The sequence below is a fragment of the Giraffa tippelskirchi genome, chromosome 9, assembly GCF_054371585.1.
Source record: "Giraffa tippelskirchi isolate mGirTip1 chromosome 9, T2T-mGirTip1v1.2.pri, whole genome shotgun sequence".
In the NCBI taxonomy this organism is placed as follows: domain Eukaryota; kingdom Metazoa; phylum Chordata; class Mammalia; order Artiodactyla; family Giraffidae; genus Giraffa; species Giraffa tippelskirchi.
Window position 1 is genome coordinate 5,503,135 of NC_137283.1, and position 14,179 is coordinate 5,517,313.

A 14,179-nucleotide genomic window follows, 5' to 3' on the forward strand; every position below is an offset into this window, starting at 1 on the left:
CGACCCCATGAATCGCAGCACGCCAGGCCTCCCTGTCCATCACCAACTCCCTGAGTCCACTCAAACTCATGTCCATCGAGTTGGTGATGCCATCAGCCATCTCATCCTCTGTCGTCCCCTTCTCCTCCTGCCCTCAATCCTTCCCAGCATTAGGGTCTTTTCCAATGAGTCAACTCTTCACATGAGGTGGCCGAAGTATTGGAGTTTCAGCTTCAACATCAGCCCTTCCAATGAACACCCAGGACTGATCTCCTTTAGGATGGACTGGTTGGATCTCCTTGCGGTCCAAGGGACTCTCAAGAGTCTTCTCCAACACCACAGTTCAAAAGCATCCATTCTTCAGCACTCAGCCTTCTTCACCGTCCAACTCTCACATCCATACATGACCACTGGAAAAACCATAGCCTTGACTAGACAGACCTTTGTTGGCAAAGTAATGTCTCTGCTTTTAAATATGCTATCTAGGTTGGCCATAACCTTCCTTCCAAAGAGTAAGTGTCTTTTAATTTCATGGCTGCAATCACCATCAGCAGTTGATTTTGGAGCCCAAAAAAATAAAGTCTGACACTGTTTCCACTGTTTCCCCATCTATTTCCCATGAAGTGTTGGGACCAGATGCCATGATCTTAGTTTTCTGAACGTTGAACTTTAAGCCAACTTTTTCACTCTCCTCCTTCACCTTCATCAAGAGGCTCTTTAGTTCTTCTTCACTTTCTGCCATAAGGGTGGTGTCATCTGCATATCTGAGGTTATTGATATTTCTCCCGGCAATCTTGATTCCAGCATGTGCTTCATCCAGCCCAGCGTTTCTCATGATGTACTCTGCATATAAGTTAAATAAACAGGGTGACAATATACAGCCTTGATGTACTCCTTTTCCTATTTGGAACCACTCTGTTGTTTCATGTCCACTTCTATCTGTTGCTTTCTGACCTGCATACAGCTTTCTCAAGAGACAGGTCAGATGGTCTGGTATTCCCATCTCTTTCAGAATTTTCCACAGTTGATTGTGATCCACACAGTCAAAGGCTTTGGCATAGTCAATAAAGCAGAAATAGATGTTTTTCTGGAACTCTCTTGCTTTTTCGATGATCCAGTGGATGTTGGCAATTTGACCTCTGGTTCCTCTGCCTTTTCTAAAACCAGCTTGAACATGTGGAAGTTCACAGTTCACATATTGCTGTCTATACTAAAACTTTTCATTTTCCCACAAGCCGAGAGGGAGGTAGTTAGGATACCCATCTTACAGATGTGTTTCTGTTGGGACACAGGCCTGTTAAATAACACAGCCACAGCCATAAGCTAGTGAGGGACACAGCAAAGATTTTAAATCAAGCTATTTTACTCTAGAGCTCACTTTCTCAACCACCACTCTTACTGACTCTTGGAAAAGTGAGGTGTACTGGTTTGTGTCCAATTTCCCCTGTTCCCAGACCTTCTTAGGATTCTAAGCTTGCCTGGCATAAATAAAAGGGAAAGAAGAGGAACAAGGACCAGGAAGCTGTGAAGAGAGAGAAACAGGACTGATGTAATAAGCAATCCTGTTGTTTAATTTCTATACCTGCTAAATATAGCCCTTCTTTCTTCAAAACTTTTTTACAGGAGAACAGAATACATCTGACTGACAGTTGAGCAGAGAAAGGACAAGAGCAAGTAAATTGTTATCTGTAGATCAGTGCACAAGTGTAAGGTATTTTCACAGTGTTTGAAGCCATAAGAAATTCCGTGAGAGAAATCCTGCACAAAGACTAGCTCACTGCAAGTCTGTTAACTCTTTGCAGCTTCTGACACTTTCACCACAAGGTATTGAACCTTCATGTGCCACTATTGTTGTTGTTTAATCACACAGTTGTGTCCAACGCCTGCGCGATCCCATAGACTAGAACCCGCCAGGCCCCTCTGTCCATGGCGTTTCCCAGGCAAGAATACTAGAGTAGGTTGCATGCCCTTCTCCAGGAGATCTTCCCATGCCTCCTGCATCTCCTGAACCGGCAGGTGGATTCTTCACCACTGAGTCACCTGGGGAGCCCTGCGTGTCACTATTACCAAGGGTCTGATTGAGGCATGAATGGTGGCCCAGGAGACGGATGCAGTGAGCATGCTCCAGTTAAGAGAATGAGAACAAGGGTGCTTCCTCCTGTATCTGGCACGTGGGTGGAACACCCCCTCCTCCCAGGAATGAGTGCTGGGGACACAGGAGGACCCCTAGCCTTAGGAGCTTGTTGCCTAGAGCAGGGGTCTGCAAACTTTCACCTCTTTTAGGCTATGCAGGTCATAAAGCTCTCTCAGCTGCTTAACTCTGCCGTTGCAGCATGAAAGCAGCCATGAAAGTGAAAGTAACTCAGTCATGTCCGACTCTTTGCAACCCCATGGACTATACAGTCCATGGAATTCTCCAGGCCAGAATACTGGAGTGGGTAGCCTTTTTCCCTTCTCCAGGGGATCATCCCAACCCAGGGATCGAACCCAGGTCTCCCACATTGCAGGTGGATTCTTTACCAGCCACAAGTGAACCCCAAGCAAAGCAGCTATAGATAGTATGCAAATGAATGGATGCAGCTGCATCACAATAACTTTGTTAAAAAAAAAAAAAAAAGTAGCTGGCTATACTTGAGCCACAGACCACAGTCTGCAAACTCTTGCACCTAGACACCTAAAGAAAGGCTTATGGGGAAAAAAACAACTTCTGTGTTATTTCATGTTTGGATCTGCTTGCTATCTTTATCCCTGAACAACATTTATCTGGGTGTGGAATCTCTGGATCCCACTTAGCTCCTGGAGTGTTTGGAGCTGTTATTCCACTGTCCGTGAGCACTGGCTGGGGCTGGGGTGTCTTCAGTCAGTTGATTCTCCATCCCTGAAGTCCAGGAATCCTATTAGGATATGGCTTAGTGATCCCAACATAAAAGGCTTTGTTTTCCACAAGAGATTTTAGCTCCTTTATAATTATTGATGTGATAAGTATGTTTGTCATCTTATTTTATATTATACTTTCCTTTCTGGTTTCAAAATTTCCTTCACCTTCCTTTTGTTTTATGTTGTCTGCTTCATCTTAACCTAGTAGCACACATAGTTTTATCCACGTAGGTTACTTTTATGATCGCAATTTATACTGTATCTGCTAAATCTGTACCGTAAACAGTGATGAATTTAATACATTATCCTTTCTCCTTCCTTCACTTCCATCATCCAATCAGTCAATCAAGTAATTTAACAGATACCTTTATAATATTCATTTATGTGATGGTTTAATATTTACTATAAAATATTTTCTTTCAATTTTTGTGCCAAAGTCCTATTTTATATCTTCTTTTTTCTTACTATTTTTTCTCTGAGTTCATACATTTGTTTTATGTTCCAGTTACACAGTGGTAACACAATTAAATTGAATTAATTTGTGCTAGAAAAAATGATTGTGATTTTTGTTTTATAGTAACTTATTTTTTCTGAGCAAGTGTCTTTCTGACACTATTTTCTATTGTTTTCCATCACTTTTTCTATATAATTCTTTGTATTGATCCTGTGCTGTATGTATGTTACTGTGCTGTATGTATATTACTCACCATGGAAGATGGCATTTTCTCTAACAATTATGTGTGGGAGGCCTGTGTTGTTTAGATTTCCTGTTCCGGGTGTATTTGAATATTGTGTGTGAGTGTGTGTGTGTGTGTTGAATGTTGTGTGTGTATGCGTCTGTGTGTGTGTGTCGCAGGACACCCCTAATGAAGATAGACAACTACAGAGGTTTTTGCAATGCAAAGACTTTTCCCTCCTCCTCCACCACAGACAGCTTCTTGCAAACAAGGCTCACCTATGTGATTCTTCATGTAACCTCAGCTCCTCTGTCATCTGAAACAAATCTAGTCGAGGTCTCGGGAGCTCTGGCAACGGTCGAGATGGAGATTTTCCACCTGCCGGTGCTCTCACCTGGAGATGACTTGTTTCCGGCTCTCCTGAGCTATGACATCTCTCTGTGATTCTTGGGCATCCCTCTGCCTGGACCCACTGCTTCTGGCAGCCCCTCCATCAGCTTTTCAGTTTGGAATTTTTGCTGTCCTTTAGTTTTGCTAAAAATGGAGTTCGTGTTTACATTTTTCATTCATCTGTTCACTTTCGAGAACAATGTATGAAAATCCCATTTCCTTTACATACTCTCAATAGGTATTTATATCAGTAAGTTCTGATTTATATTTCCCTTTTCAGTCATGAGATAATTTCCTGTTTTGCAAAATGATGTCATGAAGACATGGGCAGAGAGAGAGTCAGAAACAAAAGTCATGGTATCAGATGACTTTCCATATGGAGTTGTGGGAGCATTTCCTCAGCAAATACTTTTTCAGATACTTAATATATATGCAGAGTGCATCATGTGAAATGCCAGGGCTGGATGACTCACAAGCTGGAATCAAGATTGCCAGGAGAAATATCAACAGCCTCAAATTTGCAGATGATACCACTTTAATGGCAGAAAGTGAAGAGGAATTCAAGAGCCTCTTGATGAGGGTGAAAGAGGAGAGTGAAAAAGCTCTGAAAAACATTCAAAAAACGAAAATCATGGCTTCCGGTCCTATCACTTCATGGCAAATAGATGGGGAAAAAGTGAAAACAGTGACAGATTTTATTTTCTTGGAATCCAAAAACACTGCAGATGGTGACTGCAGACATGAAATTAAAAGATGATTGCTCCTTGGAAGAAAAACTATGACAAACCTAGACAGTATACTGAAAAGCAGAGACATTACTTTGCCGACAAAGGTCTATATTCAAGGTTATGGTTTTTCCAGTAGTCAGGTACAGACGTGAGAGTTGGACCATAAATAAGGCTGAGCGATAAAGAATTGATGCTTTTGAACTGTGGTGCTGGAGAAGATGCTTGAGAGCCATTTGGACTTCAAGGAGATCAAACCAGTCCACACTAAAGGAAATCAACCCTGAATATTCACTGGAAGAACTGAGGCTGAAGCTGAAGTTCCAATTCTCTGGCCACCTGGTGCAAAGGACTGACTCATTGGAAAAAGACCCTGATGCTGGGAAAGACTGAGGTCAGGAGGAGAAGGGGGAGACAGAGGATGAGACGGTTGGATGGCATCATCAACTCAATGGACACGAGTTTGAGCAAACTTCAGGAGATAGTGAAGGACAGGAAAGCCTAGTGTGCTGCAGTCTATGGGGTCACAAAGAGTCGGACACAACTTAGTGACTGAATGATGAACAGTATCTGTATGTGCAAAAACTGTGCAAGGCAATAGTAAAATTTTAAGATAAAAACATGCCCACAGAAGCACACTCTTAAGATGGGGATAAACTGTAGCCCAATATCTCTATTTAGAAAGGCCTAGAATCTGCTTCCTTACAATGTGTGAATTCTTGAAAGCTCAGCTTTCTTATCTAAAAAATGGTTTTGATGATACTACCTACTCTTGTGACTGTTGTGAAAAGTATACAAGTTGATGCCAGTTTTTATATATGAAAGTAGCAGGTGATATTAATAAGATTGGACTGGTAGGTCAGGGCCAGAATGGAGAAGAACTTGAAGATCTCATTAAGAAATTTCATCTTTAGACTATGGGTTGCCTGCAGATAATGATATGATGAAAATGGTGCTTAAGGAAGATTTTCTGGTCATTCATCTGCAGATAAACGAGGCAATGAAGAGGCTAATAGCAAAAAGACTGGGTAGAAGGTGTATCAGTTAGTTGTTTCTTCTACAAGGCAGCCACTGAGATATCTTAAGGGAAATAGCATTGGCACTGACCAGAAAAGCGGCATCTAAGTCATCACAAGAGATGTTGGCTGTACACAACCCTTACCTCTGCACCAGAGCATACGAGCTGAATGGCAGCCCTACCCCTGAGTGAGAGAGTCCATTCCTCAAAGTGCTATTAACTCGCATAAAAGGAAGATGCTTCCAGAGTTGGTTGTGCCACCAGTCGAAATGCCAGTGCCCACTCACGTCCCTCAGAGCCTGCCCTTCCACACACCCTGATCTAAGGGGGCCTCTGGCAGCCTCTGGATGCAGCCTCTGTCCGTCCCTGGGGCTGTCTCCTCCCGTATGGAGGCAGCTGACACCCGGAGGACAGCGCTCCACAATGCCTCATGAGGTTGATGGACAGAATTCAGGCTTGCTCACCTCCTAGGCAGGACAACTCTGAGATACGGCCTGCGCTTCACCCCCGAGGTCCCAGCAGGACTGAGGAGGCTCAGTGATCAGGAGTGAAACCTGCTCACTAAGGCACAGGAGGCTGACAGCCTTCCTTCCCCATCATTCCTCACTCCCCTATGGACGCCGCCTGAGATCACTCCCAAATAAACTTCTTAAACTTAAATATTTTTCTCAGAATGGTCTTCTTGAGGAGACTGTATATATAGACTTTCAACCTGGGCTTTGTCCAGAAGACATTCTTCTCAATTTAATAGAGAAGAAAATACTTTTCAGGAGGCCCACAAGCCTTCTCCACACGTCACTGGCCCACAGTGGGGGCACATGCCCCTGCCCAAATGTAAAGTAGTCACACAGGGAATGCGATGAACACCATGGGCACCACACAGCCGACACTGGAGCACCACTGGAGTCAGGGACCAAGGAAGCACAGCTCGGGTGAGAGCCACAGTCTTCCTGGAAAGGCTTCTCTCATGAGTGGGCACAAGCAAAGACAATGTCCGCAGTCGCCATCATTGTCTCACTGCACTGGCAGTGAGAACCTGCATCTGAATCCCGGACTGGACTTATCGCCCAGTGAATTCAGAGCTTTTCATCTTCCTTCAGAAAAAAATTAGAAATCTTAGCCTTCGACTCTGTGAAGAACCTACCATGAGTCTGATGTGCACATTTCTACTGCAATGGGCTTAATACATCTTTATTGCCCATATTAGGAATAACATTTTCCATAATGATCAGGTATTCATACCACTTTTCCCTTCATTGATCTGAGTGCTCAGACCTACATTAGAACCACTTAGGAGTAGCTGTGCCACACGCCAGCCCTTGATTATACAGCAAAGTATCGAATATCCCCACATGCACCCACAGCTTCACACCTAACATAGGTGTAGAATGGTTGCCTAGAAAGCACTTATTCCTATCCAGTCTTTGCAGCCAAGACAACTAATGATCAATAACTTGGGCTACAAAGGGTCTTCGGAAACAGAATCTAGAGTGTATTCTTGTTTTGTATGAAAGTTTAATGAAAGTTTCCTCACCAGCCTTCTCTTCACAGCCAGGAGCTGGTTCCAGGCTCACCTTTTGCCTCAGTGTGGGACCCTGGCTGCCATTTTGCTCCCTTAACTTTGCCTAGATCCCAGACAACAGAATGGTTCACCGAGATTATCTCCCAAAGGGGAAACACTTCTGAGGAGGTCACAGAGAGAGAACTCCCCCCAGCTGGGACTGTCAAACCCCTCACGGCAAACAGGGGGAGAGAAAGGAGAGTGTTTGGGACCCGGAGCTGCCCCATCAGTGTGGACTTGAGGCCAGATGCTGGTGCTGTTAGCCATGTGCAGAGCACAAAGTGATGGAGTCTGCCTTCAGTTGGGGCTTTTATCTTTGCTGGCATGGAAATAAATTGGTTCCACTTTTTATTTCCTCTGTAAAAGTCCTTTAAATTCTAACAGGCTAATGGAGCCAATTTCTTTTGACACCCCAATCCAAGTCCATTAACCCCCACCCTACTTTTCATCGTAACCTGTGCCCCTTTCTAAGCCAAGCAATCATTCACATTAAGTCTGTCTTGTAGGAGGAGTCAAAGGTGTCTGACAGTTCCTGCTTGAGACAGAGATTCAGGGAGGATGTCAGGCAGCTGAGTCCTTCAGAGACTGCTTGTCAATCTTGGCCTTTGGGCTGACATCCAGGAAGACGGGCCATTAGCAGGAAGCCATCTTTTGACCTTCACTAATGGCGGATGCTGCAGAAGTGGGAGGCATGATGAGCCCCATCCTTGGAAACAAATGAAGAAGGCCCTCCACAAAGGAAAAAGCAGCAGTGGAAGCTTCCAGCTTCTGTCTCACTGAAGAGGCAGGCACTGCACAGAGAAAGACTTCAAGGATTTTGAAGCTTATCCTCAATGCTGTATTACCCTACATTTGTTATTTTATCTCCCTGTTTTTGCATGATATTAACAGGAAAGCCCAATATGGAAGACACCTGTGGTCCCAAATCAGGAAATGGAATGAGACAGAGCAGAAGGTCTGGGTCCCACCAACAGCTGGTTTCAGGAGGAACAGAAACCAATGAACAGAGTAACAGTAGCCTTAGGAAGACACAAAGTCAAATTGAGGGATTTCAGAAAGGCAAGTGGAAAAAGATGTCCTTGACCTCAGACAGGTCTATGGAAGTCAGACCAAAGCCAGAACTCTAGGAAGCACCATGTCAATAGGAGTTGCATGAGTTTTTAAGTCTAGATCTATACCATCCAATATGGTGACTACTCGTCATGTCACTACTGAACTCTTGAAATGTAGCTGCTCAGAACTGAGATGTACATTCAATTTTGGAAACATATATATATTTGTTGCTCATTAGTTTTTTATATTGCATGCTAAAATGACAGCAACTGTAATATACTAGGTTAAATAAAACATTATTAAAATTAATTCCCCCTGTTTCTTTTCACCCACTTTACACATATGCAGTTCATATCACTATCTACTGAATACCACTTGTCTGTCCAGCCAGAGCAAAAGCTACCCCATTTTGAGCAGCACAAGACTGGAAACACATTTTCCATTTCCATTGACTTAAGCATGTCCGAGCTGTTTTAGACAATGATTACTTGACTAGGAGAGAACTAATCTTGCTTGCTTAATTCCAGACCAAAACCTCCAGGACACGGGATAGGAAGCAGGCAACAATTTAGACTATAAACCAGCCACAGAGCAACATCAACAAACTCTCAGTTCCCTGAATATATGGATAAAGGTCTGACACACACTCCTAAGCTGTTTTTACAGGAGGAAGACCCTCACCAGATGAAAACTGCTGACCACAAGCACTCAGACACCAGATTGTTTAAAACCAAAGATTGGTGATGCTCAAAACTTTACTTTGATGCCAACCAATGTGAGGATTGTGCACAAGCTGATCAAGCACCCTGCAGCCCCTCCCTCATACTGCCTTTAAAACCTTTGTCTCCTGGGGGTCCAGTGGTTAAGAATCCACCTTCTAATGCAGGGGATGCAGGTTCCATCCCTGGTCAGGGAACAAAGATCCCATATACCTTGGGGCAGCTAAGCCTCTGCACCACAATGAAGACCCAGTGCAACCAAACAAACCAAAATAACCTTTGTCTCCTAACCAGTACCTTGGAGATGGTCTGAGGACATTATCCACCATCTTCCCAGGTCTCCTAAATGAAGCAACTTTTCCTTTTCCACCAACACTCATCTCCTGAGCATAGGTCTTTCCAGCGGTGAGCAGTTGAATTTGGTTTCAGTACATTCGGACAAAGGGGTACAGAATTTCATAACTCTGGGGGGATAAGGTCATCTGTGGAAATGTGCCCTCCTCCTCTGGACCCCAGAGCATCATACTCCCATGGGAAGTGCTGGCACCAGCCCCAGCAAGGCTATCAGGCAGGAGGGTTTGGGCCTGCCTGCCAACCAGTCAGGAACACAAGCGTGGCTTTCATTTCATGCATTAACTCTGCCTTTTGCCTCCAGGAAAAAATCACCTTTGGGGGTTCTGACAACACAGGAAGAAGGAAGCAGGAAGCAGGAAAAGGTGTCAGTTCCCTTCTCTGCCCCAGGTTTTTCAGCTTTTGTTTGAGCTCCACTGGGTCATGGAAATTTGCATCTTCTTGCTGCCCTGACTTGGCCCAGCGGTCTATTTCAATAAGCTGGCCATCAGGTGTGCCAGCAGCCTCCCCTCTGCATTGAGGCACCAGCTCAAAATCATTTCATTACTCACGGTCGGGAAGCAATCTGAATATCCTGGAAGCCAAGTTTGTTCTATTTACTCAAGTATTGAGGTTTTTATTTATCCTATTGACTTATTACTGGGATTTGCAGAACATTTTGTGAATTCTGGTTGATTAGTAGCTTTTGATTTTAAAAAGTCTTTTCTTTTCAGTTGTGTTTTAATTCTTTAAGAAAACCCATTCATCTGGTTAACAAAAATGAATGATTCATGCAAAGCACAAGCACTTCTTCATGCCCTCAATGAACTTACAGACTAATTGAGTGAGATAGATTTGTTTTTAAAAAAGTACAGATACTATGAGAGAAATCTATACAGAATAAGGAGGTATGTAAGGGAAGGAGTGATCAGTTTTCCTCTGGAGAGATAAGAAAAGGTTCTAAGGGTCTTTGAGTTCAGACTCCCCCCCCACCCCCAACACACACACACACACACACACACACACACACACACACACACTCACTCACTCACTCACTCTCCTCCCACAAGTGTGAGATCCAAATTAGCATACCTAAATGCCTCCAGACATTTCCACTTGCATGCCTCAGAAACATCTCAAACATAACATATATAATATTTATTTCACTTTTTTCAAAGAAGCCATTCCTTCCCTGCCATCCACAGTCCCTTCAGTTTCCCCATCTCAATGAATGGCATCACTAACAACTTAGTTCTAAACCACCATCTGTGGGTCACTCTTGGCTCCTCGCTTTTCCTCCATACCACTCAACCAACTCTGCGAATTCTGTCAGTTCATCCTTATCTCTCACCCAGGGTTAAGGCAGCTGATCCTATACGCACTCACTTCCTCCACACCTTTCCCTTATATTCTAAGTTCTAGGCAGCAACACACATGAATTTCTACAGACATAAATCAGGTCTTGTCACTTACCTGCTCATGCCTATCAATGGATCTTTACTGCACAGATAAAATTCCAAACACTTATCTTAGAATCTGTAAAGATATCTTAAACAGGACACAAAAACTGCTAGTGGTAAAGAACCTGCCTGCAAATGCAGGAGACATAAGAGACATGGGTTTGATCCCTGGGTTGGGAAGATACCCTGGAGGAGGGCACAGCAACCCACTCCAGTATTCTTGCCTGGAGAATCCCATGGACAAAGAAGCCTGGCAGGCTACAGTCCGTAGGGTTGCAAAGATTCATACATGACTGAAGTGACTTAGCATGCACAATGAAGGAAAATAAGATAAATTGAATTATGTTGAAATCAACAACTTTCGATCATCAAAGAGAATTAATTGAAAAGGCAACCCACTGAGTGACAGACAGTATTTGCAAAACATATATCTGACAAAGGACTCATATTTAAATATAAAAGAACTCAGACAAATAAAATCAGAAACTACTCTGTAGAAAAATGAGCCAAATACTTGACAAAAGAGAATATCCACATGGTCAACATACATATGAAAAGGGCTCAGCTCACTCATCAAGTCTCAATGCAAGACCACTGCATCCATCAGGACGGCTGAAGTGAACAAGGTGTATGGAATAACATCCAGCGTCAGAACGGGTGTGGAGCAACTGGAATGCTCACCCACTTCTGGGGACAGCGTGACTTGGTACAAAATGGCAGGAAAACTATCTGGAAGTTTTTACTAAAGCTGAGCATATGCACACCCTAAGCTCCATCAATCCTACACCAGGTACACACATACACACACACACCCAAAATCTATGTATGCATGTGAACATGCTAAACTGCTTCAGTCATGTCCAACTGTTTGCAACCCTATGGACTGTAACCCCTCCCCCCGACTCCTCTGTATGTATACATATATAGGGCTTTCCAGGTCTATGCATACATACATACACCTGAAGACAGGTACAAGACCGCTGTCAGCAGTACCACTCATAAATAAGCCCCAAATGGAAATTAACCAAAGGCTCATTAATGGTGGATGAATAAATAAATCTTGGTTTAGTCATATAATGGCTTATTCAACAGCAATGAAAATGACTTAAATCATAGGAAATGCATGGTTGAGTTTCAAGGTCATACTGAACAAGAAACAGCAAGAGTGCTTACTGTATGACTTGTTTGCGCTACGTTCAAAAGCAGGTGAAACTGACAAGGGCAATCAGAAGTCTGGTAAGTGCTTCTCTTGGCAGGAGGGAGTCCATAATGACTGGAAAGGGGACAGGGGTTGCTCTGGCTGCGGGCTGTGTTCCGTTTCCCGATTTGAATGTTGGTTACACAGCCATGTTTTGTGTGACAAAATTTATAAAAATCGTACTATGGTTTATGTACTTTTCTCCGTGTATCTCAAGCTTTAATAAAAGTTTTTAAAAATTCACATTTCCAATCACAGCCCGAGGCCCCAGCCTCTCTCCAAGCTCACCCCAAGGTTCTTTTCTCCAGCTTCACCGGCTCCCACCCAGGGCTTCTCTTCAGCTCATTGCCACCTCAGGACCCTTGCTCACCCTGCTCCCTCACCAAGTGGTCTCCCCTCGCCCTTCAGCAGCTGGCTCGAGTTCCCCCTGGCACCTAAGCTCGGGTGTCTCCTCGTCCTGGTCACCACACAAGCAGGGCTCCATCTGATGCTTTCTACCTCAAGCCTCTGTCTCCTCCTTTCACAGAACCTACCACACCTTTGAACAAACAAATCTTAAAAAAAGTGTTGTCCAGGTGAACAACAACAACAACAAAAAAAGGAGCAGACACATAACACTGATTTTCCCAAGCTGGCACAGAAAGAAAGGAAACGAGGTCAGGACGGAGGGCACCTGTCTCCAGCAGGGCCTCTGTGATGTGCTTACTAGGAGTGATTAGATGCTGCTGCAACCTCACAACGCATCTCAGGCTTTCAAAGTTCCTTCTGTGGTTGATTCGTGGTAACTCTCTCCACAGGTTTTTTTTTTTTTCCTGCCTGGAAAGAGACCTAATGAAAGACAAAGTAATAGGCACTGCCTGCAAACACGCTGGTCAAAACACTGCACTTAAATGATCACGCTCTGCTGGTGTCCCCAGGAAATGGAAGCCCTTCAGAAGACTCACCATTACTCTGTCAGGTGGAATATCCCTGCACCCTCCACAGGCACTGGGACAATTTTCCTTTCCTACTAGGGTGTCCCTTTCTGACTCCAGTGTCCTCAGCAGGTGAGAGCAAGGTTTCTGAAAATGAAACGATGCCTTGAGTTCACGTGGCTTTCACTTGAGCCCTCCTTTGTAAGCTGCCGAGAGCTGTGTGATGACCTTACCTTGGCAGAACTGCCTCTTGACCTGGCGTTCTTGACTATTGTGCCTGTGGAAGGGATGGGTCAGCAAATTCAGCTGAAATGAGAAGGCAGTGATTTTTATGACTGGTACAAGTTGTCTGAAGGGAAATCACAGGGCATATAGAGCATTCCACACACACTCTTAACATGCTTCCTATGATCCACATGGCTTTATTGGTGAAAGCATTTACAAGTAAGCATACTATATTTGTATTATTGTTTCCAATTCTCCATTAGAGAAACTGCAACTGATTCTGCAGTTTCTGAAAGGTAGAGTCCATTTCTAAAGCACTGGTGCGGGACTCAGCTATGCAGCTTACTTTTGCCAGCTGGGTGTGGGTGGCATCATAACACCTCCAGGCACAGACCTTAGGAGGCATCGTGTTTTTCTTCCCCTGCTCACACTGTTCAGCCATGAGAAGAGCATGTGTCAGGTCGCTCACTGGTGCAAGGAGGACAAGAGACATGGAAAACACCTGGACCCAACCCACACTTCAAGGCAAGCTCCAACAAGCACGGCCTAGATCAGTCAACCTCAACCCCAACCAACACGCAGATGCATGAGGGAGAAGACCAACTCTATTTTCCACCACTGAGTTTGGCTGGTTTTTCAGTCAGGAGTTTTGTGGACAAAAAAACTGACACAACAAAAATCAGTCTGCTGATGACCTGGTGCTCTCCTGCTCCCCCTAGTGAAAGCCAGCTTTACCATCCCCTTCCACAAGGTCCGCAGCAACTCTTGGGCAAACCAAGTCATCTCAGACCAGCGGAAAATGACTGTGCATCCACGATGCGTCAAGCGCTGAGAACACTGGGACGACTATCAGAGGCTCTCATCCTGGAAGAGCTCATGTCCTGGGTGGGACACGGACACCCAGAAAACCACACCTAAAAACTCGTAGGATTCTAAGATGGGCACTGGACTGCCTCCCCAGCCCAGGGGTGATGAGTGAGAATCCCAAGAGAGACCATCTTTCACAGAGAGAAGGCCACACACTGAGAAGGTGCAGAACCCAGGGATGGGCCG

At 44.3% G+C, this 14,179-nt stretch overlaps 1 protein-coding gene across 14 annotated transcripts in view; it reads right to left on the reverse strand.

Annotated features, from left to right (window-relative positions):
* GADL1 (glutamate decarboxylase like 1) overlaps positions 1–14,179 on the reverse strand; it is a 647,456-nt gene that overhangs the window by 439,858 nt on the left and 193,419 nt on the right. Inside the window, exons 3-4 of one of the 14 annotated variants that reach the window (XM_081527027.1) lie at positions 13,135–13,207; positions 12,932–13,048 (exon numbers count right to left, since the gene is read on the reverse strand). The exons of the other annotated variants lie outside the window; for them this stretch is intronic. The gene's annotated coding sequence lies outside the window, so the exon portion shown is untranslated. The remainder of the gene's footprint in view (positions 1–12,931; positions 13,049–13,134; positions 13,208–14,179) is intronic. 14 annotated transcript variants of the gene reach the window in all.